The following is a 22645-nucleotide window of genomic DNA, read 5'->3' as shown; positions in this document are numbered from 1 at the left end:
AACTTTAAATTGACTTGAAGATTAAGTGAGTTTTAGAAGTGGATTACTACATGAAGCTTTGAGATCTGAGTTTATATCTGTAACTTTCAATCCGAAATTCGAATTCAATACTTCGAATTGAGATATGAGTTTTTTCATACACCTTCACGGGATGATAATGAACAACTCTGCACTTTTACAATTCTCAAATTCATGTTGGATTGATCCAGAGGCCAAATCACACTCGTTTTTGGGAAAAATGAAGAACACGATTGAATTCTCTAAAATTTGCTTATGTTTAGCTGTTATGATCAATCACGAGTATTAGGTTTCATGTAATGATAACATTTCTGAGCTCGATTTGTATACAGAATCATCAAATATTGATTTCACAATTTTGAACTCATGAAAATGACGAACTGTAGCAAATAAGAACATGAATCTAATACTGTAATGCGAATTCTGAATCTAAAATGTTGTTATGATAATGATAAAGATCTCATAAAGTTATTGTTCGTGATTTTAAAATGAATTTGTGAATCTAATAGGTTTTGGTGACGTCCGAATGTGAGATTCGGACAGATGAATATGATTCGGACGGATGAACATTCATCGATGTTCATGCGGATCACCTTCGATTCGTTAAAGGTCGCGCTCTGATACCACATGTTGGATCCTAAATCTACATAAACATGATGAATGTGAAGGATAACCACATGAGAGACAAGTAAGTATGAGTAAAATGAGAGATTTCTATTCCACGTCTTTCTTAAACCCATTACAAATCGGTGGCTATCAATGGTTTCTATGAAGCCCCTAAGTCCTTTATATAGCCATCATCTAACGGACATCTTTAGAGTATGATTGACTCATTTCTAGGGTTCCAATATGTATCGAATCCAATGGCATTTTTTCTGTCAGAGGTACGAGGTTCTACTTAGACGACTAGCTTCTTCCTTAGTGTAATCCACCCACTTCTTGGAATAAAACTATCCCGAGCAAGGTGAATATCTTTTTATGGCGTTTATTTCATGACCGACTTACCACTCGCCTCAACATTTATTTTCGTAGAATCGAATATGATTCTATTATTTGCCTGACATGTAGTGTGGGGTTTGAATCGCGGGATCACATATTCCTCTCGTGTAACACGATGTCTTCTATTTGGAATCGTATTCGTTCTTAGCTTGGAATTCATGTGCCAGAATTTAATACGGTAGAAGATATATTTGATTGAATTTATGATTAAAGTGGTTCTTTTTTGCAACTCAAAGGCTCTCATGTATCATCTCAGCTACTCTTTGGTGGATACAGCGTCTTAGAAAAGATTTTCTTTTTAGGGCTAATCGGATCAAAAATTTGGAGATATACGATCTTATTCGGCATTCGGCTTCTCTTAGTTGCACGCAAGAAGTAAAACAACTACTAATTGGAATACGTGGTTAAATAACCCTTTGTAATTTTTCGGTTTGATTTTGTAATTTGTTACTAGCTTCTTGCTAGTCGTTTCTAATAAAATTGCCGTTAAAAAAATAATAGAAACAAAAATACTAATAAAAACAAAAATAAATAAATAAATAAATAAAGCTTTCATATCTACAAGTTACATCCATTTTTTATTAGGGGGATGATTCTCACACACACTTTTTTGATCCTCACACACCTATTTTAACATTTTGCTCTTATAATAATATTCAATTAGTGTGTGAGGATCAAAAAAGTGTGTGTGAGAATCATCCCCCTTTTTATTATCGTGGTTTTCTTATATCGAATATAGTATTTTATAAGCTTATTCCATTTTGTTGATGTAAGAACTTTATATATATATATATATATATATATATATATATATATATATATATATATATATATATATATATATATATATATATATATATATGATTTGATATTTAACTAGACTAATTGTAGAAAACAACGTTTGTCTTAGCGGACGTTTTTTTTTTTATGTAAGCGAGAAATGTTTCTATGAACGAGCACATTTTTTTTGAAGGGCGATTTTTTGGCATCAGTAGATCATTTATTTCAACGACCCTCATCATTTGCACGTAACACAAACGTTTGGGCGGAAACCCGAACCGATCGACGGTACTCGGGAACACATCCATTCGGGAAGTGTTCCGGGTATAGGTCCGTGAACGAATCCGGTAAAACTTCCCTATAAGGTCAATATATATCACCATTATTGGTATTCGTTTGGTTTAAAGAAAATCATGTCATCCCTAACGATCGAACCCATTGTCTCTCCCTATCCCATGACACAAAGTACATTGGGGAAACCGTTGGGCTGTGAACGAGCACATTGGCTCCCCCATTGAAAGTAAAACATCGGGTAATCAAGCCCCCATAGCGCGAGACCTGGTACCAGGTGAATTGCGCATTATGCGCACCCTCTATTCACACTCCCTTTTTAAATAATTTGGCGTAACCAAGAATTTGAACAATTAGTAGTGCGTTGGGACCAATAAATTAAATATTAAACTAATATATGAAAATGTATTATATCGTTATTATTATTATTATTATTATTATTATTATTATTATTATTATTATTATTATTATACTATTATTATTATATTTGTAATAATAGTAATAATAATATAATTATTATTATATTATTATACTAATAATAATAATAAATTTAATAATAATAATAATAATAATCATAATAATAATAATAATAAAAATAATATTATTATTATTATAACAATATTAATAATAATAATATTAATATTATTAACTAGAAAAAAATTCGACCGCGTGTTGCTGCGGTTTTATTCAACGCACGGATATACGTTGTTTGGTACCTAATATATCTAATATGTTGGGTTCTTTGTTGTACGTGTATTTATATGTATGAAATATAGCCCGAAATATTTAGTGTTTTTTTAACGATGTCCGTTTCGCGTATAGTTAGTCGCGTTGTGTTCGTAAAATTATTTCGAATTGAACGGTGGTCTCGAAAAAATTTAACTCGCACCGAGCTCGAAGATAGGGCCCGTTAAAAATTCGAGTGGAATTAGTTTCTTTTATTTTAATAAAATTATATGTTTACACTTTTAACCCCTGATAAAATATAAACTTGAGGGGTCGTGTAAATTGAGTCAAAGTTGATGGACTGATTGCAGTGAACGCAAACTCAAAATAACAAGCCGAATCAACTGAAACGACAAAATTCTGGGTGTGTTTTAGTATATATGATAAATAAATATTAATAATAATAAGAAATGGGACCATATCATTTTATATATTTCAATTTTTTTAACGTATCTATCATCCAAATGAAAAAGGTATCTTTTTTCAATCTTCTAAAATATACTGTATTTTTTAATTAATTAAATATAATTGAGAGTATAGTGTAGATCCAAGATAACATGGTTGGCATCGAGTTCTTTTAAATATTCCTACGTTCTGGTGTCGGGTCATGCCTAGAAAAATCAATGTTTTTGTTTGGAAAGTGTCGTATAACAAAGACTCACACACCTATAACACAGCTGGGTACTAAGCTATCAATGTTTTATAGGATATATGTCAAAAATTTTATCTCGACCTAAAATTTTATCTCGACCTAAAATAATAATTAAGACAAATTTTATATATGATGACAATCCGACCGGAATACCGGATATAAATTGGAGTGACCTATAACATACCTAATCTATTGTATTAAACAGATTTAATAGATACATATCAGTTAAATAGTAACGTACGTACGTACGTATAAAAGTATTGTATAACTTTGTTATAAAAAAATGTACACGATGTGGTAATTTTAGGGAATCTGTAGTCTATGCTCGAGCTATCAATTGGACATCCCATAACAGCTAATCCACTTGATTTTATGTTAATTTAAATATAACTCAGGAAAAACAAACATTTTTCATTAATGTTTCTTGTTAGGTAGAAACATTTTATCGTTATTATTATCGATTATTGTTGTGTGATAAAATTAAATACTAAGAATGAGGAGTGCAGAAAATAAATACAAGAAATATGGAACTTTAAAGTGTATATATTATCTATATATCTAATAGACAAAACTCTGTAGCACTATTCATCAATAGTAATCAGCGGTATTTTCGTCATTTCACTTTTTTTGGTCTCCAACGATAAAAGAAACAACTCTCATAAAAGAACCAACCCTTCAATGTTACCAAAAGATGTCGAAAAAAAAAAATTTACTAAAAAAATCAACTAACCTTTTTTTCCCTCAACGATAAAGGAGGCAACTTTCATAAAAGGAACAACCCTTCAATGCTAATAAAAGATGTCGAAAACATTCTTTTTTACAAATAGATCAACTAACTTTTTAAAAAAAAAACGAACGCTAAAAGAAGCAACTTTCACAAAAGAAACAACCCTTCAATGTTAGATGTCGAAAAAACTTCTTTTTTACAAAATAGATCATGACTTTTTTTGTTTACTCGCATTCAAAACGGAGCTCCCGGCGCGAAGCGAGAGCTCCACAACTAGTTATCTATATAATCAAAAAGGAATGACTTGGAATAGGTTCGAATACGATTTAGAGGCTAGGAATGGCTCAATTAACTTTGGAAACATTGTTCACTCAATAGCAATTTACTATTCTTGCCTATTTTTTTCTCCACCTACTCCATTTCCCCCCAATTTTTATTCAGTCGCTCCAGCCCATTTCATTCCAACTAGTCCGGACCGGCTCGTGCGTTGCGACGGGGGCTTTCGGGCTGCGTATTCATATTTAACGTAGCGTTGTGTATTTACAGAGAGGAACACGGCCCATGTGTTAAGCGCCGTTTTAGATGTCGTTGTGTTAAGCGTTTTTTAAAAAGTATCCGTTTCGAACGTAGTTAGTTTTGTTTTGTTCAATAAATTTGCTTGAGTGTAACGGTGCTGTCGGAAAATTTTAACTCGCGGCGAGCAGAAAGATACGGGTTGTCGTTGTGTTTAGCGTTTTTTAAAGGGTGTCCGTTTTGAACGTGGTTAGTTTCGTTTTGTTCATAAAATTATTTCGAGTCTGACGCTGCCGTCGAAAAAATTTAACTCGTGGCGAGCGGGAAGATACGGGTTGTCGTTGTGTCTAGCGTTTTTTAAAAATTGTCCGTTTCGCGTATTGTTAGTCCCGTTGGGTTCGTAAGATTTTTCGTAATTGAACGTTGGCCTCGAAAAAATTTAGCTCGCACCGAACGAGAAGATAGGGCCTATTATAAATTCAGGTGTAATTAGTTTCTTTTATTTTAATAAAATTATATATTTACACTTTTAACCCCCTGAGAAAGTGTAAACTTGAGGGGTCGTTGTGTAAATATAGGCGAATTTGAGGGACCGTTTGTAATGTGATCGTAAACTTAAAACTACAATCCAATATTTTTTTGAACAGTGATTGGGATCACCCGATGGGACTTTACCACCCGTTGCGATTCAATATAACTAAAACTACATACATTTTCACCACATTTAGCATATAAGGGTTAATTTTAATAAAATTATATATTTACACTTTTAACTCCTGAGAAAGTGTAAACTTGAGGGGTCGTTGTGTAAATATAGGCGAATTTGAGGGACTGTTTGTAATGTGAACGTAAACTCAAAACTACAATTCAATATAACAAAAACTACATACATTTTCACCACATTTAGTATAGAAGGGTTAAATATATATTTACACTTTTAACTCCTGAGAAAGTGTAAACTTGAGGGGTCGTTGTGTAAATATAGGCGAATTTGAGGGACTGTTTGTAATGTGAACGTAAACTCAAAACTACAATTAAATATAACAAAAACTACATACATTTTCACCACATTTAGTATAGAAGGGTTAATTTAATTTTTTTTTTTTTTTTTGGAACATCAATTTTTTTGTAAACTTAACCCCCTACGGAGACACTTTTTTTTTTTGAACAGCAGAAGAAGAAAATTTATTAAACGACTAGCAAGAAGGATTACAAAGCGTTTAAAGGGTTTTGCAACCAAGTCATCCAGTTTACACGGCTCTTATGAAATCGAGAATACATCCATTCAAAAGCGTTGACGACTATGCTATCAAAAACGTGAGCTTTTTTGAACGTTGCATCTTTGAAGATATGACTGTTACGAAGGCACCAAATGTTCCAAAAAACTGAGGTAACAATGACTCTGAGGATGGTGCGCTGGTTGGCGGTAATTGGGACACCATCAACCCATAACCAAGCTTCGTCAATCGAGTTCCAAGTTGGGATCGAGTAATTTATCCATCTGCTTACCTTTTGCCAAATTTGAGAACTGACTTCACACTCAATGAACAAATGATATTCGTCTTCATCAAAACGATTGCATAAGCAACATACCGTATTATTGATCTCAATCTCACGGAGCATAAGATTAATCCTTGTAGGAAGGCAAAGAAGAGTCAACCGCCATATAAAAACGTTAATTTTAATAGGGATGTACCTGCACCAGATCGTAGATTTTGAGGAAGGAGCCTGATCATGTTTATCAATAAGAGTTCGTGCACAAGAAACTGAGTATATTTGTGAAGTATCTTCAGTCCAGTACCAATAATCTGGAGCTTCTGAAAGAGAAACATTTGCAAGAAGAGACAATAAATCATCTAGTTGAGACGATTCAATACCTCCTCGAGGCGGACGTCTCCAATGCCACACCCATTCATTGGAAGAGTAACGAGCTGCAATTTTGCAAGAATGATAATTGTCTAGCTTGTACAGTCGTGGGAAGCGAGTGAACAAAGGCATACCTTCCAACCAGGGATCATGCCAAAAATCAGTTAAATAGCCATTGCCAACACATATTCTCAAGCCATTAGCAGGGAGGAATTGTTTATCATGAAGGCAAGTGATGCATTTCACAATAGAAACCCATGTGCCATAAGTTGAACGCTTAACAGGGAGCTCATTACCACAACTTTGACCATGAATAGCTGTAATAGCCTTGACCCAATTGGCTTCTTTATTAAAAAAGAACCTCCATCTCCATTTATAAATGAGAGCCAAATTCAATGATCGTAAACTCGCCACATTTAAACCACCATTATCAAGCGGGTTAAGGATAGTACGCCATTTGGTCCAATGTATTTTCTTAGACCCATCTTGACCACCCCAAAAAAAGTTAGATCTTAATGACTCGAGCTTATCAATTACCTTTTGAGGGGCTTTAAACGTAGAAAAATAATACGTACCAAGCGAACCTAGTACCGATTTCGTTAATGTAAGTCGTCCACCAATCGATATCATGTTAGATTTCCAGGAGGATAATCGTTTCTTTACCTTATCAATGATACAATCCCAACTCGAAATGCGATTCATATTTTGCCCCACCGGAAGGCCAAGGAAAGTGAATGGCATTTTACCTGCTACGCACCCAATAATAGAAGCAAGCCGGCTAACCTCTTGTTGTTGTATACCTACACCAGTCAAGGAAGATTTGTGTAGGTTTATCTTTAAACCCGAAATAGCAAAGAAGCATCCAAGGATCACAATCAGATTTGCAATGTTCTCTTCGCACCATTCACCAACAAATAGCACATCATCCGCATACATGCTTATTGAAATAGTAACTTGTTGAGGATTGTTACCAATTTTAAGACCTTGGAACAACATAGCATCAGAAGCATCTTTAATAGCCGCTTGAAGCCCTTCCATCCCGATAATGAAGAGGAAAGGAGATAGAGGATCTCCTTGCCTCAAACCACGTTCAATAGAGAATTCTTCAGAAGGGCTTCCATTTAGTAAAAGCGAAGCATGTGAGGAAACAAGACAAGCTTTTATCCAGCCTATCCATTTCGAGTGAAAACCCATGTTATGAAGCATAGAGAAAATGTAAACCCATTGTATCGAGTCGAATGCCTTATCGAAATCAACTTTGAATAACATCGCTTTCCTTTTTCGTTTCTTGCACCAATTTAACACCTCGTTTATAATAAGGGGACCGTCAAGAATTTGACGCCCTTTTACAAACGCATTTTGCTCCAGGCTAATTACCTCATCAATCACCAACGCCAATCTGGTTACTAAACACTTTGCAATGATTTTGTATTGTAACCCAATCAAGCTAATAGGACGGAAGTCTTGAACAAAAATTGGGTTATCTTTTTTCGGGATAAGCGAAAAGAATGAAGCATTGCAACCTCTCGGAATCCTTCCCGAGTCTTGAAAATCTCGGACCATACCAATAACATCATCTTTAATGAGATTCCAAAAATGTTTTGCGAATTTGAAGGTAAACCCGTCCGGACCCGGTGACTTGTCACTTCCACAAGTCCAAACAGCGTCTTTTATTTCTTCCATTGAAAAATTAGTGCACATTTGAGAAGCCTTGTCAGAGGATAATTTGTGGATATAACTGCTAGGAGAGGAAAACTTAACAGAATCGGATGATTTGAACTTCTGTTTGAAAAAGTCCAAGAAGACAGCTTTGACATGGGTCGGGTTCGTGACCCAGTTTCCGTTATGCATCACTCCTGCTACTTGGAGTTTTTTGCGTTTTCGGTTGATCAATGTATGGAAGTAAGCCGAGTTTTCATCACCTAAGCATTGATTCATCTTTTTGTTTTTCTGAACCAAGTCGTATCGTTCCACAGCTTCGATATCAGAAATCTTCTTAATGACTGTAGCACGGGATTGAGCTAAATTCGAAGGGTCACCACTCGCGTCCAGTTGCATATCAATCTCTTCCAACTGCTTATAGTGATCTATTTTATCATTATTTAATTTAGAACGCAACTCCTTGTTCCAAAATTTAAGCGCATTCTTAACATTTTTAAGCTTATCTTTTAGACTAATTTGAGGATTGGTGCTGAGATTTATAGTATCATCACTCCAAGCATTCCTAACAGTATCCTCAAATCCTTCTAGGTTAAACCATGAGCTGAAAAGCTTGAAAGGGTAAGGGCCATAATCCAGAGTTTGGTTCTTGAGAACGATGGGGCAATGATCGGACCAAACATTAGATAAAATTGTACCGCAAAGGTCTGGAAAATTAGAAAGAACACCATTAGTGACAAGAAATCTTTCGATTAGAGAGCGTTGAGTAAAAGACTTATTGGCCCTTGTGAAGGATCTACCACCTAAGGGTATATCATTGAGACAACCATTCACAATAAAAGTGTTGAAATCCGCAGCTTCCAAGGGACAGAATTGAGTGCCAAATCTTTCGTGCTGGAATCGAACAGCGTTAAAGTCCCCAAAAATAATGAAATCGCCAGTGTTATTGTTCATGAAGGTGGAAATATAATCCCATAGCCTACATTTAAGAACACGAGATTGCGGAGCATAAACGTTTATAAGAAAGCTTGTCGTGGAGCAGCCCGAAAATTGACCTTGAACTATCAGAATATTGGCAAAAGAGATGACCCGATTACTAGTGAACACGGATGGGTCCCAGATCGTTATAATTCCCCCCGATCTACCGCGAGCACTAGAAGAAGCAACCTTAAAATGATAGTTACCCCATAATGCCCGGATAGAAAAGTGATTTAAAGTGCTCAGTTTCGACTCTTGAATTCCAAGAATGGTGATGCCATGCTCCAAGCAAAGTTTCCGAATCCAATCTTGTTTAACTTTGTAATTCACCCCTCCTCCAAGGTTTATGGACATTAGATTCATGATATAGTCTTAAAACCACCCATACTTAAGACAACATTTTTGAGATCCTTAGAACCATTCTTGAAATCATAACCAAGTATGTTACTGACATTGATGTATTTATCCAAATGATTAACCGAAGGTTCTCCATGGTTATCAGAAAATTGTGATTCATGAGACTTAGATTGAACACCAATAAAACCCGGAGGTTTAGATAACGATGAGGACTGAGCAGAATTAACATGTGGGTTGGGCTTGCTATGTGCTTCATTAAGGTCTAGATTCTGTTCAACATCTACCTGTTCAAAAGTACTTTCTGAAATATGAGTGGTATTCTCCTTTTCAAAATTGTTTTGTGAAACTTCTTGTGCCACGCCTTCCTCTACTATTGTGTTTGCAACTGCATTGGGATTCAAAGGAGTATTCAACACAACGTTCTCCATTTCAATAGGACTAATAGGAGATGAAATATGACTATCATCTGAACCGAAAACAGATGATTCAACTGAAGAGTCATCCTCATCTAATTGTAGAACCGTAGCCAACCAATTAGAAGTTTCACGAACCAAAACATTATAAGATTTCTTCTTGACAGTAACCGAGATGACGTCATGAATATAATCCATGTGTTTGGTGATAATGCATATTTTCCCACATCCCGAATCATCTTTGACATTCGTAGTAAAAGAATTATACCCGAACAGAAGGGCAATCTTTTTATACGTAGTATCTGTCCAAGCACATGCCGGTAAACCAGAGATATCGATCCAAACAGCTCTTTCATCAACAGTGAAGAATTCATCGAAATCTTTGCATTCCTCAATATAAGATTGAATAGCCTCATTTGATTTAAAACTTACCAACGATTCTGAGTAAGGGAACACAATATCTATCCAAGATCCACCAATGTGATGTATAGCCAAATCCGTGAAACCAAGTACATTCCAAATACGACCTATATGCGTGATCAACGAAGGGTCTTTGATCTTGGCGAAGAGCATAAGTGGGACATCCTTATGCTTGATGATGTCATCTTCATGAATCATAAGTGACTTCATATGGGAAGATTTAGCAGCATTCGAATCATTCCCGTGCACAACAGTAGCATAAGATTTACCAGGAAAAGGAGGGAACCCTTCAAAATTATGAAACCTAGTAGGGTGAATAAATTGCATACTCGTATCAGGAGGCCTGTTTTGAGCATTCTTTTTAATATCGTCTCTTCCAAACTTTGCCAAAGTAGCAAATAAATGAAAATTACCAATCCAAAGTGACGATAGTTTGAGTTCAAGTGATTTGGTTGATTCCACGTTGAGAAATCGGACGAAAGCGAATCTGCAGCCACGTTTGGTAAGCTTCTTTAGAATATAAACGTCTAGGATCGTTCCATATTGCTTGCAAACATTCCTCAAATCGTTGATGCCGAAAGTATGAGGGAAATTCGTTATGAACATGGTTGTTGCAATCTTCTCCGTGTTAACATGATCGGAACGTGAAGGCATGATGAGGGATCACAGGCGTTTGAGCCCGCCGTGATTAGGACGGAAAACAAGAAGGAAATCACCGACGGTGATTAGGGTTTTGATTTTAGTAAAGTTAGAGAGAGAATTTCTCGAGCCCCTACGGAGACACTAGGAAGGCTAAAAACAAACCAACAATTACAATTGCTTAATCAGTCGCCCGTTCCAACTCATATTTATTTTACTAATATTAGACTCCAATTAAACGATGTATTACAAATACAATCAAATAAGGTGCTTTTCTTCAAATTCTTTATCGAGTTGCGATATCTCCAAATTAACCAAATCAACAGTCACTATAACAAACACAATATCCTTCTTTTTTCCACACTATGCCAAGTATCGAACCAATGCAACAACTTTTCCCATGATTTGAGAATCGGTATCTAGATGTCCAACCAAACTCTCATCCTACTCCAAATCTCCAAAGCAATCGAACATGAAAATAAAAGGCCATCGCACAACATACACCTGATTCTGTTGAAAGCCTCGACGAGTCCAACACACCCACTATTGAGGACCTAGGTTATACTTACTTACTACACCAACACTTTGACGTTGGTTAGCCTTTAATTTTATAAATCTTTAGTGCACAATAATACTTAGGCGACAGTGTCAACCATATATCATTCAGACGGTATAACCGACCATATATCACTTAGGCAGCAAAGCCGACCATATAATAGATACAACACAAGTGCACTAAGAACTTAAACACAAACTGAGGCTTAACCAGGAAACTTAACAAAGAACACTTTTATTAATACAAAGAAACAATTACAATATTATGGACTCAACTCACACTCTTACTTCTTCACAACTTCTACTTCTAACTCTTCTTCACTTCTTACTTCTTCTCTACTTCACACTTTACTTACTCACACCTTACACAAATGAACTACTCATCACCCATATTTATACTACCTCATGGAACATTCTAGAAACTAGATATTTCCATGGATAAATATCTAGATATTTTCTACACATACAAATATCTAGATTTTTCCTATCAAATACAAATTTCTAGATTTTTTCTACCATATTCTAAATTCTAGATATTTTCTTATACATATTAATATCTAGATATTTTACATATATACATCAACTAATATCAAATTTGCATTGTATTTTAACACTCCCCCTCAATGCAAATTTTCTTCCAACGATGTCTTGCAGACCATTCCAAGTGCTTCTCTGAATTTTGTAAACTTTGGTTTACTTAGGCTCTTGGTGAATATATCTGCAACTTGTTCATCTGTCTTTGTTGGCACCATCTTGATCTCCCCTTCAAGGACCTTCTCGCGAACATAGTGATAGTGTACTTCTATATGTTTTGTTCTTGCGTGAAAGACTGGATTCTCTGCTAGTCGTATAGCTGATAGGTTATCGCAGAAAAGCTTTACTTGATAATCTGTTGATTGATGAAGATCTTCCATTAGTTGTTTCAACCATGTAATTTTTGTGTTGCTAATGATGCCGATCGATATTCTGCTTCAGTGCTTGACAAGGATACTGTTGGTTGTCTCTTGCTGCACCATGATATTACTCCTGATCCAAGACTAAACATGTGTCCAGTTGTTGACCGTTGTGTATCATAGTCTCCAGCGTAATCGGCGTCACAATATCCAGTCACCCGACATTCTTTTGTTCTCTTATATAAAATGCCAAAGTTAATAGTGCCTTTAACATACCTTAAGATGTGTCGTACAACATCAAGGTGAGGCTTCTTCGGATTGCTCATGTATCGACTAACCACTCCAACTGCATAAGATATGTCTTGCCGGCTTAGTATGAGATAAATAAGACTTCCAACCATCTTTCGATACATGATAACATCTTGAAGACTTTTTCTTTCATCTGCTCGTAGTTTTGTATTCCGATCCATCGGAGTTGAGATAGGTTTGTAATTAAGCATTCCGTACTTTTGTAAAAGTTCTCGCGCATATTTTTGTTGTCCCAGAAATAATCCTTCTCTTTTCTGCTCTATTTCGAGTCCAAGAAAATGTTTGAGTTCTCCAAGCTCCTTCATATGAAATCTGATAGACAGATTCTCTCTTGTTCTTTGGATCTCCTCATAGTGATCTCCCATGATGATTAAGTCATCCACATATACTAGCACTATGGCTAGTTTTTCTTGATCTTGTTTCACAAATAAACTAGAATATGAAGGAGCAACTATGAAACCACTTTGTACCAAGAACTCGCCAATCTTCCCGTACCAAGCTCTTGGATCCTGCTTCAAGCCGTATAGTGCTTTCTTTAATTTGCAGACATGGTCAGGATGGAACTTGTTCTCAAAGCCTCTTGGTTGCTCCATATAAATTTCTTTGTCAAGTTCTCCATGTAAGAAAGCGTTCTTGACATTCATCTGCCACAGCTTCCAAGATTTGCTAGCGGCTAAAGCTAGTAGAGCTCGAATTGTTGAGATCTTGGCCACTGGACTAAACATTTCTTCATAATCCAGCCCATATTGTTGAGAAAAATCTCTAACAACAAGTCGAGCTTTATACCTTTCAACGGAGCCATCTGATCGAGTCTTCACCTTGTAAACCCATTTACAAGATATTGGTTTTACATCTTTTGGCTTTGGAACTAAACTCCATGTTCGGTTTTCTTTTAGTGCATTAATTTCTTCTTCCATCGCTTTCTTCCATTCTCGACTTTGCGCTGTTTCTTCATAAGTAGAAGGCTTAATAGGTATTGATTCATCCACATGAGCAGCATTGGCATACCTTGGATTAGGTTGTCTCAGCCTTGTTGATCTCCTTAATTCTTGTGCATGCTCCTCGACTTCCTTTTGGCTTAGACGAACCTCCACGAATATAGATTGATGTACACCAGTTTTCCATGAACTCTTTTCCTTAGAGTACAACCCTTCTCCTTCTTTTATTGGATCCAATATCTGCTCTTTAGGTTCCTCTTTTTCTTCTAGACCTTCTTCTAATCCATGAGATTCTGGAAGCTCTATCTTTTGAGGTGACCACCATGAAGAAGCTTCATTAAATACCACATTTCTTGAAGTATGGCACTTTCCAGTATTTGGATCACAACATCTCCAACCTTTTCTTGAATCATCATAACCGAAAAAAATGCATCGGATTGCCTTCTTATCAAATTTTCTTCGTAGGTGATCTGGTACGAAGACGTAGCATACACATCCAAAAACTTTGAGATGGTTGACAGTTGGCTTGATCTTCCATAATCTTTCATACGGTGAAATATGTCCCAACTTTGTTTGTGGGAGTCTGTTAATCACGTATGAAGCCATCCTCATACATTTGGCCCAAAATCTTCCTGGTACATTCTTACCATGAAGCATACTTCGACAAGTTTCAGCAAGATGACGATTCTTACGTTCTGTCACTCCATTCTGTTGTGAAGTATTAGGGCAAGTTAATTGCCTTCTGATCTTGTGCTTCTCAAGATAGATATTGAACTTGGTTGATAAATATTCTCCTCTATTATCTGTGCGTAAGCATCGAATCTTATAATTGAGCTCACTTTCTACCTTATTCTTGAACTCTTTAAACTTCTGAAAAGTCTCCGACTTTTCCTTCATGAAGTAAACCCACACATACCTTAAGAAGTCATCAATGAATGTCACCATATACTTCATTCCTCCAAGTGATGTTTGTTTCACTGGGCCAAAGACGTTTGAGTGTATGAGCTCTAGTGGTGTCTTGGACTGATATTGTGACTCCTTGAATGGCAATTGGTGAGTTTTTCCAAATTGACATCCATCACATATTGTATCTGTTCGGATATCAATTTGAGGAAGCCCATTTATTATGTGTTTTACCATCACCTCCTTTAACTTGTTGTAGCCCACATGCCCAAGACGTTCATGCCAAAGATCAGCCGTCTCATTTTTTCGAGTCTTATCCACATATGTTGTTTCAGCAGATAGTACATAGACCAACTCTATTCTTCTTCCTTGCATAATTGGATTGCCAACCACCTTCACTCTCTTGAATACGGACACATCTTCTGGTCCAAAGAGCACATAATTCCCTTCTGCTGTCAATTGTGGTACTGATAGTAAATTCTTCTTTAGGCCATGGACAAGATACACCTTCTCGAGTTGGAGCTTATGAGAGTCGCCTTCATTTGGAATTATTGTGTAACGACCCTAGATTTTCCAACGTTTAATTAATAATATTTATTATTAATACTTGCGCTTTAATAAGTTTATTTTTATACATTTACTTGTTACCGTACATGACTTGGCATGTTCCGATTCGTCTTTGTGACACACAAAATTTTCACGAATAATATTTAGAATATTATTTGCATTCATGATTAATTTTTATTAATCATTTTTAATTAATTAAGGTTACTAGTTAATTACTTGGGCTTTTATTTAGATTATTGCTTATTTGGACTTGGGTTTGTGCTAATGGACTTAGAAGTCCACCCTACTTATCTTAATAGACTAATTAGCCCAACATTATGTTAATGATGCTTTAAGACTAAATAAGATTAATTAAGTTATGAGGAATCTAGTTACTAATACATTTACACCATTTTCCCACACCCTTTAGCTTTAATACCATTTCAATCTCACCCCACCTCCCCATGTATGAAAGTAGAAGACTTGACTTACCTCTTTGGTCCCCTTGAGAACCGTCGGCCTAGGGTGGAGTGGGAGGGAGTTTTGTTTCAATTTTTGGTTACTTATTCTCTCATTACACTTCATACTTCACACACACACTTACTTGCACTCTTTCTCTCATCTTTTTTTTTTCTCTCAACTTGTAAGTAACATGAACAATTTCTCTCTTCTTTTTCCTTTACAAAACCAAAGCATGAACACATCATCATCATCATTACTTGTTCTTGTTGTTGTTTAATTACTTGTAGTTGTTTGTTGTTGTTAAGAATCAAACTTTCTAGTTTGGTCTTCATATCATCTTGAACATACAAGAACCTAAACTTTCTAGTTATGGTTCTACACTTAAAGTTTTAAAAGATTTAAAGTTCATGAGTTTATAATCATACTTGAGCTCATATTGTAAACTTAAGGTTTACTTTCTTAAAGATCAAAGCCTCAGCTTGAATCTTTAAAAGTATGAACAACCATGAACTTATTACTTGTAGATTAGTTTATTTCTTCATTTCTTGCATCTTTGAATTCGTGATTTTAGTTTTGTTGGTCAAGTGTTACTAGTTAATCTTGATCTCATTTTTTTTTCTTGAACTAAAGTTAACTTTGTAAGTTCAAGAACATGGAAGTATAACTTTCTAGTTATAACTTCACATACTTATGAAAGATCTAAGTTTCTATAGCTTATGGTCTACTTATTATGTTGTAAACAAAAGCTTGTAAGCTTATATACACTTTACAAGATGAAAATCTAAGTTTCATAACTTATGATTTCATTAAAGTAAAGATCCAAGTATTATAACTTAGGATCTAACTTAAGAACTTTAGATCTAGACTTTTGGGTCTCGGATCTTCAAGATCTAACTAAGAACTATGTTTTACAACTTAAGATCTTGTTTATTTAGTTTACTTTCATGTTTGTAGCTTAATATTACTTTTGTAACTCATGTATGTGTCGGATCTAAGATCTTGATGTAACTTTGGTTCATCAAACTACATACAACTCTTAAGTGAGTTGTGCAACTTATCTTAGACTTACACTTGTGTTATGATGGTCAAACCTTGGTTAAGATGATGCAAACCCATCAACAAGTTGTACACTTGAAGCTATACGCATCAAGGATGAGAACCGTGATGAACATCAAGCACCAAGAACCCACCGGAACACATTTCTTACTGTTTTCTGGAACTGATCAGACTACCTGGGCTACTATAAAGTTTATTTTCAGTTAGTTCGGTTCGAGTAGATGATTTTCCATTTAGACCTTGTCTTAATCCAAGTTACGGTTTAGGATCTATGGCCTCCCGAAAGTCACTACACCCTATTAACGTTGTGCTTAAATTTCTGACCTACTCGCACTAAAACCATTACCACGGTCAAACGAAGATGAGTTTGGTTCTGGAAATTGGTCAGCCTCTAGGGGACTCATATACGGAGCCATGGCCACTGGTCTCACCTCATTTCAGTTTGTATAGAGGTCGTGGCGACTGAACGAATTTAACCTTTGTTTCAAACCCTAGTCTTGACCTAAAACTTACTTTACACTTTTTGTTTAATGATGAATGATGATGGTACTTAAGACCTAATTTACATACTTTTAAACCTTTGGGAACGATTTACTGACTTAGTAACTTTTGACTTAGGTTGAGGACTTTCGGACCAACCACTTGCTTACCTATCCCGCGTATAGACTTTTACTACTTTCCAATGTGAGTTATAGCATCCCTTTTTACTTTAACTATTTTGGGACTGAGAATACATGCGCATTTTATGTTTTACATACTAGGCACGAGTACTTAAAATTTATATATGTGTGGGTTATACAACGGCATAAACTTTCCCCTTAGGTCGGTAACATTTAGTCATTGGTCTTTGAACCGGTGAACGCAAATCTTAGATATGGATCCATAGGGTTTGACATCCCTACTCGGGCTAGTAGCGCTAGCATTTAATGGGTGATTAATACTTCGTAAACATACGCACTCGCCAAGTGTACTTTTAGGGGGTGATAAACGTTAAGTTAGTTACCAAGTGCCCACGGTTGAACATATACTTTTCATACTGTTTTGAAAAGCTGTTGAAGCACTGAAATCTCGTGGCCTACCTTACATTACTGTTATACTTAAACTATAGCTCACCAACCTTTGTGTTAACCTTTTTAAGCATGTTTTTCTTAGGTGCTTAAGGTTTGCTTGCTTCCGCTGTAGTTGTCATGCTTTGTAGAATCCCGCTGCGCTTATTAGAGATGTCACCACATGAAACATTTAATTTGCATTCAAACTATATTACTTTTGAAACAATGTATTTGTAATGACCTATGGGTCACGTACTATTATTGCTTGCTATTCGTAGATGCATACTTTCGGATGTTAAACATTTGACGTTGGTTAAAACGTCACCTTTATTCATGAATGCAAACTTCTTTTGAAACAGTATATAGTATATGACCTTGTAATGATCCTGTTGTTGATGATTCGTACACGATGGTTTTGTACGGGGCATCACATATTGTCTTTCCAATGTGAGAAATATAAAACCTTGAATTTTCGGCTGTCAACACGACTCTCTTTCCTTTGTAATCCTCCATTTCTTACAGCTTAGTCCCATCATTGGTCATATGATTTGAGCACCCAGAATCGATGATCCAATCATCTTTGTAGTTTATTTTTTACTTTAAGGTTGCTGCAAGAGCTTGATCATCCATGTCAGCTTCAATGGAGAGTCCTGCTTCTGCATCCCAAGTTTCCTCATTAATGGATGCTTCGAATGTGACCTCTTTCTTCTCATCTTTTGCAGCGGCCACATTTCCTTCGAAAGTTCGCCTTCTGGGGAATCTACAATCTCGAGCAAAATGACCCTTCTTGCCACAATTGAAGCATTCACCATTCTTTCTCTTATCATTTTCCCCGTATTGTTGGCGATGATCTCTTCTTCCTTGATGAGCTCCCCCTGAAGCGTTGCCTTTTGATTTTGTCGTTATTGCCATGCTACTTACTGCTATAGATGATCTACACTGTCATAGTTACTTTGCCTAATACGTGTTTGCTTTATGACTTACTCACATGGAAAAAGTTATTTTTCCTTGTTCAGATGTCGGATGCCCCGCCCACTATCATTCACTTGGAGAGCGACCCGGACTCATCGGCCACCTCACCTACCGTTGTTGCTGACTCGATCCCGTCATCTACACCTTCCAGCGACTCCGGCGATTCATCCTCCGGAGCCAGTAGCCATGCGCCCAGCCCAGTGATCACCTCTGATGGATCCGAGGACCTACAGGAGATTCCAGCTCCACTTGCCCTAGGACCCTCGGAGCCACAGCACCATTCCGGTGGTGCTGTGATTCCCGCGGAACTTGGGGAAGGTCCGTTCCGTAACGAGCATAACCATTGGTGCCGACACCTTCCTGATGGTCGTCTCGTGCTGATACTGCCTTTCAGATACCGACTGATGATGGCCGCCCGAGGAGAGCCACCCGTTCAGTCACCCCCAGCCGATCTACACGACCCATCATCCGCCGACTCATCATCCGACGACTCCAGTGACGAGGATTCCGATGAGGACCCTGATGAGGCACCCGTGCAGCCACCCTCTACCCAGCCGAAGAAGCGGTATCGTTTCGACGGTACTGTTATTCCTGGGGTTAACGGAGGGAGATCATCCGTTAACGCACATGGACTGAGGACTAGAGTCACCGCCTGTAACATCCTCAATCGGGCCTAGATGTAAGATTACTAGATTGCCCTTAAGTTAGTATTGTGTTACTATATGCTTTTATTTTTATTTAATATTTGTTATTATTTAATGATGTGGTTAGGACCAGTTTGTAACAAGGGTCACAGAACAGGTTTGTTTATTTAGTTTGGACTTCGTTTGGACTACCAAATGATGTGCGAAAGATATCAGATAACTGATAAATACCCGTGTGTCACACAGTGTGGGAATTATCCACAATTAAGTGACTAGTCTGTGTCTTCTTCTTTCCATTTCTAGAAAATTCCCAAACACACCCGTTCTTCATCTCCCTCACCTACTTCAAACCCTAATCCTTGATTCTTGTTTTAGAGCTCAAATTGTTCATATCATTGTGTTCCTTGTGATTTACTGATTCTAACAAGGTAAGATTCATAGCTTTTCATGCTTTAATCTTCAAGAAAATGGAGTTTTTGTGTTAGTTTTTATAAAAGTGTAAATTTGTGTCAAAACAAGTGATTTAAGTGTTATTATGGTCAAATTGTTGTGGGTTTTGAGTCTATAACAAGTAGTGAACAAGTTGTGGTCGATTTTGGTGTTTAAAACGAGCTCTAGATCGAGATTTGAGGATTTCATCGTGAAGTCCGTAGCCTTTATTCAGTTTCTGATGAAGATGAACACACTCGGCCAACTGTCAGTCGACAGTCGATCGACTGAGGGTTGAATCGACCGACTGAGTTTGACTTTCGGTCGATTGTGGATATACCAAATAAGTCGACCGATTGGGAAAATCAGTCGACCGGTTGTGTCAACAGTCGACCGACTGTCTACGTCAGTCGACCGATTGAGGAGACAGTCGACCGACTGGGTGTCCAGGGCAGAAGGTTTTACCAAAGTGCCTTTTTCTAGCCGTTATGCTGCCCGTTTGTATTTTGGTGTTTATGATGTAAATTTTGAAAGTGCACAAGTGTTAAGCAGAAAATTTTTAGCGGACAGTTTTTTGACAAAATTTTTTGTATTGTGTTATTTGGTGTTTATGGACATAAACTAACTCGTGTATATGTATTTCTCAGGAGAAAGGAGAAAGAGAAGGTTCAGTGATTAGATAGATGAACACCTTCTCGTTTGCTGGTATTTGGTGAGTGGGACTAACTAGAGAATATAGTATATAGTAGCATGTTATATTATGACTGCCATGCTTGTTAGATATACTTATTGTTGTGGATAGTTAGTACATTGTGATGACTGCATGTTGGTTGATGCTTGTCTGCTGGAGCCCAGTGCGTCCCTATTGTGTGGTGGCCTTGGTAGGAGAGATCAACCTGCGGGTTGGGTTCCTCATGTGGTGGCCTAGACAGCCGTGGTGTATATATATGTGAATGACGCGTCCGTCGCGTGTGGATTATGTATATACATACGGTGGTGGAGGAACTTCTGGTAAGCCCCAGTCCGATCAGCTGGTGGTTAATGGTTTGGCCGAGCCGCCATAGTCTCTGTAGACGGCACTTGGGTGATGTTTGTATGTTAGACTAAGTGACATGATTAGTATAACACTTCTGTATGCTATGGCCTGTAGTTAGTCGTACTTACTTAGCTTCGTGCTAATTCCCCTCCTTCTCCTCCCTGCAGGTTGTTAGCTTTTGTAGATAGTGCTTTTGGGAGAAGACGGGCATGATGATGTTATGTTTGACAGGGTTAACTCTGATGTGGTCTTTTAGAATATGAACCATGTAGTTTTGAAAACAGAATGTATTTACGTCTCTTCCTGTTAATATGTAAATTGTTTTAATGACACGTGACATCGGTTTGTACAAATGTCGATATCGTATTTAATTAATATTATGCTTCCGCCACGTATTTATTAAAAAAAAAATAGCGGTGTCACACCGCCCGTAAGCGACTTGTGCCGTATCCTGCTGATCCCTTCATCCGTAAGCCTTACCGCTATGCACCATCTACTTCTGGAGCCGGACCATCTGCACCACCGGCACCACCCGTACCGACTGCACCGCCTGCCCCACCATTTCCCTCTGTCGAGGAACTGACAAGGGAACTGGAGATCCTCCGTGCTCGGGTAGCTGAGCTCGAGGACCAGATGTCCCACGTAATGGACATCCTACACCCACCATCACCATAGGGCTTTTGTATTAGATTTCTTTATGTAATCTCATTTGTAGTTTTATGTTTTACTTATGTATTGTACGAACCTATGCGGATGTATGCAACTTATTATTAATGAATGGAACTTTGTGTTGTTTAATTCTTTCACGGTGTTCTATTTACGATACTGTATGATGATTCTGGGGTATTTGTACCTAGTTGCATTACTTAATAAACATGTGATGTGTTGATACCATGTTGGTTACCATATACCGTATTATTATTTATTGAATGCTGGATTTTGACTTGAGTCAAAATTTTTGTTAGAACATTAATGGCCAAAGGACGATCAACACCCACAGCAGCTCAAATCGAGGAAATGATCGCTGAACGTGTGGCCACAGCTTTAGCGGAAAGGAACCCCCAAGCTCCACCAGTTAACCAGCCCATTCGTAATGGGTACACATACAAAGAGTTTCAAAGCTGCAAGCCCCACAACTTTAGTGGAACTAAGGGGCCGGTTAGTCTCACTAGGTGGTTTGAGAAATTAGAATCTGTGTTTCGAGTTAGTAACTGCTCAGAGACGGACAAAACCAAGTATGCCTCATGTACACTGTCTGACAGTGCCCTAACTTGGTGGAACACACTGGCACAAGCAAAGAATATTGATGAGGCGTATGCTACTCCTTGGGAGGAATTCAAAGGGGCCATGATCGAGGAATATTGTCCTAGGACAGAGATCCAGAAGATGGAGATTGAGTTTGGGCAGTTGAAGGTTGTGGGAAACGATCTCGATGGTTACAACCGTAGGTATCTGGAATTAGCCCTAACGTGTCCTACCATGGTTACCCCGGAGTTTAAGCGCATGGAAAGGTACTTGTGGGGACTTCCCAAGTACATTAAGGGAAATGTCACCTCATCTAAGCCACCAAACGTCCCGGAAGCAATGCGCATGGCGCACACCTTAATGAACCAAATTATCAGCGATGAACCGGAGAAGGAAAAATCCGAAGCGGGTAGTAGTGAGAAGCATAAATGGGACAACAACAAGGGGAGAGCCTATGAACAAAACCCGGCTAAGCGACATGAGGGTTTCAAGGGAAACAACCCCAATCCGAACACTAGCTCGAACTCTAACTACAAGGGTAGTCTGCGCAGTGCAAGAGATGCTACAAGC

The sequence above is a fragment of the Rutidosis leptorrhynchoides genome, chromosome 1 (assembly GCF_046630445.1).
Source record: "Rutidosis leptorrhynchoides isolate AG116_Rl617_1_P2 chromosome 1, CSIRO_AGI_Rlap_v1, whole genome shotgun sequence".
Taxonomy (NCBI): domain Eukaryota; kingdom Viridiplantae; phylum Streptophyta; class Magnoliopsida; order Asterales; family Asteraceae; genus Rutidosis; species Rutidosis leptorrhynchoides.
This window is presented reverse-complemented; position numbering follows the sequence as displayed.